We start from the raw sequence: 8,149 nt of genomic DNA, 5'->3' as shown, positions 1-8,149 counted from the left end.
GCGCTCTCTACCCGTGGAGCTCACGCCTTACGGGTTTCGCGCTCCCTACCCGTGGAGCTCACTCACTTACGTTTCGCGGCTCCCTACCACCGTGGAGCGCACCTCACTTATCGGTATCGCGACTCCCTATCCGTGGAGCTGTCAGCTCACTTCCACGTTTCGAGCTCCACCTACCCTGGAGCTCACTCACTTACGGTTTCGCGCTCCCTACCCGTGGAGCTCACCTCCTTACGGTTCCGGGCCATCTCTACAGCTCACCACCCACTTGATCTCACGTCATTGTGCGGGTCCCGCGCGCCCTACCGATGAAATGCGGTGATAGTAATTCAGCTTCTCCCACTCAGGTCGGGTCCCGCGCGCCCTACCAGTGGATTTGGGTGATAGCAATTCAGTTCTCTCGCTCAATTCGGGATCCGCGCTCCCAACCTATGGCGAGGAGGCATCTGCCTATATGTGAACAAAACTGAACTATACCTATGGCGAGGAGGCAATCTGCCTATATAGTGAACAAACTGAACTATGACCTATGGCGAGAAGGCATCTACCTATATAGTAGAACAAACTGAACCTATGGCGAGGAGGCATCTGCCTACATAGTGAAACAAAACTGAACTATGACCTGGGCCCAGGCTGGCCAGAATTTTGAAAACTGATATATGACCAACACCGCTTCCAAAGTTTCTTTAAAATCCCTTCAACGATGCCTTCCTGCAAAACGGTCAGTCACAGAATAAAAGTCCTTCTTTCGAATATTTTCCTCCGGAGCTCCGGCCGGTCGTCGGCGGCCACCGCCCCAGCCCGGCTGCTGCCGGTCTAAGGCAGCCGCCACCCGCCCGACTGACAGAGGGCTGATCGTCTGACTGTCTTGGCTGCATGCTTTGTGGACAGGCAGCATTTCTCACTGGCGTCTAAAATAGGTGGGACGCCAGCTGTAGAACTTGCCACTGAGCTACTTACCCGCCGCCCCGCCACAGCATTATACAAAATCTCGAAGAACTAAGTGCTTAGGAACGTTTGGTCCACCGAGCATTCACTCGCCCCTCGTCCACTCCACCGAGCATTCACTCGCTCCTCATCCAACTCCATCGAGCATTCACTCGCCCCTCATCCAACTCCACCGAGCATTCGCTCGCCCCTCGTCCAACTCCACCGAGCATTCACTCGTCCCTCGTCCAACTCCATCTAGCATTCACTCGCCCCTCGCCCAACTCCACCGAGCATTCACCCGCCCCTCGTCCAACTCCACCGAGCGTTCACTCGCCCCTCACCCAACGTCACCTGATTGGTCCCCTTTTGCGTGTGGGACGAAGGTGCAGAGTCCAGATTTTTCCCGGACAAGCTGCGTAAATCCGTCGTAGCGTTTGACGTAACCCGGCATTTCAGGAGAAATTAGGCGTTTCATTTACTGTCAGCGTTTCACATAACCTTCGTAAGATTAACACACCGCCATCTGACGGAATAGATAAAGTTCAAATGCCTTTGAGGCTGCGGGCATTTATGTGATCACCATTCTTACGCTAGTTCACGATGGAGCTGATGTTTCATTAAATGACCACCATTACTCATTGAGCTTTCGTCTCATACGATGGGACTGATTGTCCTAACTCCTCAAGAGCCGATCGTACGGTTCTCAGCCGTGCCAAGCTCGCGATTCGGTACCCAATTATTGGGTTGCATATTGCCACATACTCAATTTTCGGCCGGTTCCCACAGCCGTACACGGGCGGTTCAGATCACCGGCTGCCGCATGTGGCAGGCACCTGGGTTCGAATCCCAGGGGCGGCTGATTGTTTGACGTAACAGGTGACAGTTAGCGGGAGGCGAGAGGGTGCCCATGGCTATACTGCCCGGCCGTGCCAAAGCACTGGATGACACGTAAAAGGTAGCCCGGATAGGAGCAGACACAATTGTGTCGAAATGGGCGAAACAGAAGTCCCGAACCTGAACCTCAAATCTAGAAACAGTTAGGAACGACATAAAAGAAAAGGCGAGAAAATGAAAACAAACAAAAATAAGAAAAAAAGAAAGTTCTTTCAAAAAACTAGTTTCTTTTTTGTGGCTAAACACAAACACCGCTGAAAAATGGAAGGGCAACAAGCTTCTTCGAAAACCCTGTTAGCGTGCGGCGAACAAACTTTGCCGTTTGTCTGTCTACTGGTTGACACGGGGTGCGGAGTCAAGACGTGCAGACGAACGCAGCGCGGCATTTGACGCTCATGATTTTGCACTGTTTTGCCCCTGCTCTGAACGCCCGCCTGATGAAAACACTCGCCCCTGAAACGAGAACTTGAACGAGTCACGAAATGCCTGCCGAAAACTCACGACATTCCGATGGCAGTTGTTAGCCCGGTGGATACCAGTGGCTACCAGTGGCTGCTCGGACTTTGAATGAGTCGTGCACTTTAAACGGAAGGGGATCACACGGCCAACGTTTGAAGCGTTCGCAGGCATCCTGTGAAACGCCCAGCATTCGCCAGGTATGCCGGACCACACCAAACGCCTACGACATATCCATCTTGCACAAAACGAGCTTATCCCAAAGACACTATGAAACATGGCACCTTCAGCGGACAGGCAGAAGAACAAAGGCTATATACAGACAGAGCGTAGCTTTGGGTTATAGAGTGTGCTGGAGTTTGTCCTAAAATTTCTTCATCCGGCCGCTGCACATGGAACAATGTAATATTGCCATGTGCAGGATGAAGTAATGCTGCCCGATGCGCATCAAGAAAGATGCCCGATGGGATGCGTATATCAACATGCATGCTCTAAGTAGCACAAAAGTCGAACACGGATCGATTCTGAACAAGCGTGAAAAGTACGGGGCAGCTAACATGGCTGGCCCACCCACCTTAAAAAGTGGGGTGCCTTTGTCTCCTTGCCCCCTCCTCCACTGCTCCTACACCCACGTGGTGAGTGGAGCTTACTCCGTGCGTCTGTGCGGCGCTCGCGAGGCCGCCCATGCGGTGTTCGTCCCACGACCATCCGTGTGCAGCAGCGCGGCCTGAACACCCCGTCACGGTACACCCCGTCCGAGACGGCCTCAGCGTGCGCACAGGACGACACGGCCGCCGCCGACCCTGCCCAGGTCTGCTGGCGTCGCAGCGCTGCCAGCGACAGCTGACCCCGCCCAGGTCTGCTGACGTCATAACGCTGTCAGCGACGGTCGACCCTACTCAGGTCTGGTGACGTCGCAGTGCTGCCAGTGACAGCCGACCCCGCTAAGGTCTACTGACGTGGCGCTGCCAGCGACGGTCAACCCTGCTCCGTGCTGATGACGTCACAGCGTTACTTCTGCCAGCCGGCACTCAAGATTGTACACGTCCTTGACGATTGGCATCGTCGCAAACAAGCTGTGCTAAACAAACAATACGCTTTGTAACGCAACGCCTGTTGAAATGGCGGACGGGTGCGATGTGTGCTCAGAGTGGTTGCATGAAGCGTACCTTGTCGCCCGTCAGGACGATTGGGGGATGCGGAAGGTAAGGCAGAGGTGGCAGCGGCCTCCCAACTCCACTGAAAACTGGCGCAATTCTGACATTTTACCGTGAGAATGTGCTCATTCGGCTCTCCCAAGCTTAGCCACATCACGATTTCTCAGTGCAAACACTGGTCCTCAGCAACGGTTACCATTCCATTAACCAAGTAGCCAGTACGCAAATGACGAAGTAGTTACCAATAACCGGTTTACAGTACACTTCCGTGGCAGTGCTGTCACCCAACTCGAAATAAACCGATTAATGAAACGCAGCAGCTTTGTACTGATGCAGGGACACCGGAGGTTTTTCCAAGTGGTGAAGCCTGTAATGATCTTTGATCGTTTCACTCGAGTCAACACCCACGTGCACAATAATATCTTTACAAAATTTACGCTCCCCTGTAATGCAGAAACCAAATGTGTGTGACAGGACGTGCTATGCCATTTCCTCCAACGGGTAGCCGACTCCTCGTGCGTCCGCGGACTTGTGTGCGGGTACGTCTGCTCGGGGCTTAGGGAGCACCGCCGCAGACTGATACCGTAATCCCACCTGAAGTGCATAGCCAGTACCCTAATCAGGCAGTGTCACCGTAGGTGCGGGATCTGCCCCGCGCGCCCAGCGGAAGTGTGGCCGCGTCATCGCTGTCCACTTGACCCCCGACGTCCGAGCCGAGGCGGCCAGTAGCCGCCTGCCAGGTTTTGGTGCCGCGGCGCCGAACCATCGCCGGCGGTGCCGAGCTGAAGGGATGCGGGGGATCCCCTCACCGCATGCCGGTGATGACGTGCACCAAGGAAATGTTTGTCGCCATTAATTGCATTGCAATCGGCACCGACTCCAGGAAAACCAACCTTTGTCGGCTACAGACCTGCACCCTCGCATGAGGGCTGATGGTGGCGCGATGACCGTACCTATATATATATATATATATATATATATATATATATATATATATATATATATAGGCAGCCACAGCGTTGAACCGGCAGCGAATAGTAAAAATCTGTAAAAATAGTAAAAATAGTAAAAATCGAACGTCCCTTTGTCTCCATGCTTTGAGAAGCTCGCCTGGGCGGTCGGGAACGGGAGACAGCTATAAGCGGACCCCGCGTCTTGTACTGCGGGTCTATGTACACGCAAACTGGGCACTCCCGTCCGGCCCGCACTTTCCCAAGCGCCGGCCACTCCCGGCCGGCTCCCATCTTCCCAAACGTCGCTAGTCACACCAGGCAAAGCACCGTTCGCTGGCGCGACCGTTGCCGCCGCCGGACGGCGGCCAGCCAAGCACCTGTCTGCCCCGGCACCGGTGTACCTGTTGGTGATCCTGGACTTGGGCGGCGTGTCTTCAGCTGAGCGCGTCGGCAGGTCCATGTTCCAGTCTGTGATCTGGCTGTACGAGTTCTGGCGCTCCTCCAGCTTGCGCTTCTTGCGCGCGTGCTTGCGCTCGCTCTTGCTGGGGTTGGACGACGGCATGGCCGAGTCCGGTCAGTCTGCCCACACGCGACCACCTGGGCGTGTCCGCGCGCTCTGCGGCCCCCACACGCGGCTCCAGGCGGGTGCGCGGCGGCTGGGCGCTATGGCGGCGGTCCACCGGCCGGTTCCACCTGGCGTACTGCGCCGCCGGCTGCCGCCTCCCGCTCACCTGGCGGTGCGCCGCCCGCGCGCGCCGGCGCGTCACGCGGCCGGCGCCCGTTCCAGGCGCCATGCCACCGGCTACGGCTTCGGTCCCGCCGGCCCTGGCTTCGTACGCGCCGCTCTACGCATGGAAAGGCGGCGCGCCGGGCGGGCCGCGCGCAAGGTCGCCCGCGCGGGAAGAGCGCGTGGTGACGAAACATGCTTCGATGAAGACTGGCCGGGCCAGGTCAGAGACCAGTGTATTGACAGAGTGCACACGTGGGTGCTCGTCAATTATTGATCCCGTTGTTTAATGTCACTAGCCATTCAGATGTCAGCGCCGGTTGCTGGCGCGATGCCGTGGCAGCTCACCGCGCCCAATTATTAAAAATTATCCAGTTGGCTTTATCCCGCACCTGCCCCAAGATGGAACCATCGAGTGTCTGATGGAATGACACCCAGCTCCCGGCGGCAGGGGCTGACAGGGGCTGACAGGTGTCTGGCTGGCTATCCGACGGGATGACACCCAGCTCCCGGCGGCAGGGGCTGACGGGTGTCTGGCTGAGTGGCTGACGGGATGACACCCAGCTCCCGGCGGCAGGGTTTGGCTGTTGTCTGGCTGAGTGTCTGACGGGATGACACCCAGCTCCCGGCGGCAGGGGTTTGGCGGTTGTGCGGCGGAGTGGCTGATGGGATGACACTCAGCTCCCGGCGGCAGGGGTTTGGCGGTTGTCTGGCGGAGTGTCCTGACAGGCTGGCACTCAGCTCCCGGCGGCAGGGCTGGCAGGGTCTGGCTGAGTGTCTGACGGGATGACACCCAACTCTCGGCGGCAGGGCTGGCAGGCGTCTGACGGAGTGTCTCACGGGATGACAACCCAGCTCCGGTGCAGGGGCTGGCAGACGTCTGGCTGAGTGTCTGACGGGATGACACCAGCACTCCCGGCGGCAGGGGCTGGCAGGTGTCTGGCTGAGTGTCTGACGGGATGACACCCAGCTCCCGGCGGCAGGGGTTTGGCGGTTGTCTGGCTGAGTGTCTGACGGGATGACACCCAGCTCTCGGTGGCAGGGCTGGCAGGCGTCTGGCTGAGTGTCTGACGGGATGACACCCAGCTCTCGGCGGCAGGGCTGGCAGGCGTCCGGCTGAGTGTCTGGCTGAGTGTCTGGCGGGATGGCACTCAGCTCCCGGCCGCGGTGTCTGACAGGCGTCCGGCGGAGCACGACCGTCGACTCCTCGGCGGCGGTGAACGCCCGCTAGCTCCGGAAGTCTTGAGAAGCCGGCTGTCCGACCCAGCGCCTCAGCTTAGCTCTAACCTGAGCTCCATCGAGGCCTGGTGCACATACGATGGCACGCTCGCATGACTGGACAGGCTCAGCCGGCACTGTGGACGGCAGCGGCGGTGCCAGCCAATGATTTGGGAGGGTCTTTGGCTACCAGTGGACTCCTTCCTTCGGAGAGAAAAGGAAGTGGCCCCCTGAACGGAATACATTTCTCTACAAAGTGACAGCCTTTATAAGCGCCAGTTCTGACTTCCCGCCCCTCCCTCAAGGATGATCGGGTCAAAGCAATAAAAGCTTTTGACAATGCAAATAAGCTGGTGATGAGATTCCAGTAGCTGCACGCTTCAGCTACAAACACACGTATGGAAAGTTTCAAAACAAGTAACCGCACATTGATGGCATGGGTGACGATTTCACAATTTTTTTGGAAGGCAGAGTGAAAATCGTCAAGAAGGGTCATGAGGTCGAAAAACTCCTGGGATTTCGGCCACTATATGTTCCAAACACCGCATCTTTAATATCTCCCATATTCTCCTTCCGGTGGCGCAATCACGCCGTGGCTTTGGGAGTTATTCCTTGGCTTTTGGCTGGCTACTCCCTCACAAGTGGGTCCCGAGCAAAGCTCTCCCCCGATCTCCAGCCAACAGTGCTTATTCATAATGAGTGAGCGAAGGAAATGGGCGAGTTAACGTAATCATACAGGCGAGACCAACTCCGAAGACGTATTGCTCGTTTGCTCGTCTGTTTGCATGAGACTCGTAAATTTGCAACGATCCCGAAAACGTATTGCATCGACTGACAGAGCCCCAGAATACATGCCTAATTATGCTGTGTGAGACATCAGAGAATGATTTATTCATGCCAACCACATAAAAAACAAAAATGGACTTTTCACGACAGCGTTAGGCATTGGTCATCAAACACATCAAAATGACAGGCCAAGTTGCATAAGAGAACGCTTTTTAGCTGTCATTATGTACTTATTCTACGTTTGAGGTTTGAGGCGCTTACTGACTTGGGCCCAGGGAAACAAATCAACGAACGAGGCATAATGACGAAGCCAAAACGCATCGCTAGCAAAAATCAGCGGGTAGTTTGACAGACCCGTAGCGACAGCGTTCTAGCAGCATTGCCACAATCACGCAGCATCATTTTATCAGTTCTAAATGATCGAACATTGAAATTCTTTCCCACGAGCTGCGCACTGCGAAAACTTTTGTGCAATTCCTATAGCTTGTTTTGAGTCAACAAAGCATAATGTTACCTTTGCTTTTTTTGCCACGGTACTCCACTGCATGTGCTTAGCATGTGGTTTTCCATCTGCCGCTGACAGCAAGCATGTTTTACTGCTAGCTTGGAAGACCGGCGATGCCATCGCACGTATTTTTCCATGCGAGGTACCGGAAAAACGACACTCACATTTAGTCAAAAACCTATCTCATGCTAAGAAATGCTTAGAAAGTCATGCCTGTCTTTATACCGCCCTGAGAATCCGTCTAAAACATACCGCGATTTCTGTAGACCCTGGTTGCATGTTCTGTATGCGCGGTATCAAAGCAAGCTGAAATGTCACCGCTGCAGCTGCCTCGAGTGCCAGGGAGTCGAATTATACACAGAAGATCTGGTTGACAATCCCTCGTGCAAACTATAAATGGATGTAGCGTACACTGGACGTTGCACCAGCACAGCCTCTGGCTTGAGTTGGGTATCAAAAATAGAGTTTAAAAAATTCCGATCAGCCCCGCCTCATTGTCGGAAGATGGCAGCGCAGCTGCATTTAT

The sequence above is a fragment of the Pollicipes pollicipes genome, unplaced genomic scaffold, assembly GCF_011947565.3.
Source record: "Pollicipes pollicipes isolate AB1234 unplaced genomic scaffold, Ppol_2.1 Scaffold_7261;HRSCAF=8764_pilon_pilon_pilon, whole genome shotgun sequence".
NCBI classification, from domain to species: Eukaryota; Metazoa; Arthropoda; class Thecostraca; order Pollicipedomorpha; family Pollicipedidae; genus Pollicipes; species Pollicipes pollicipes.
Note: the sequence above shows the minus strand (reverse complement) of the source record.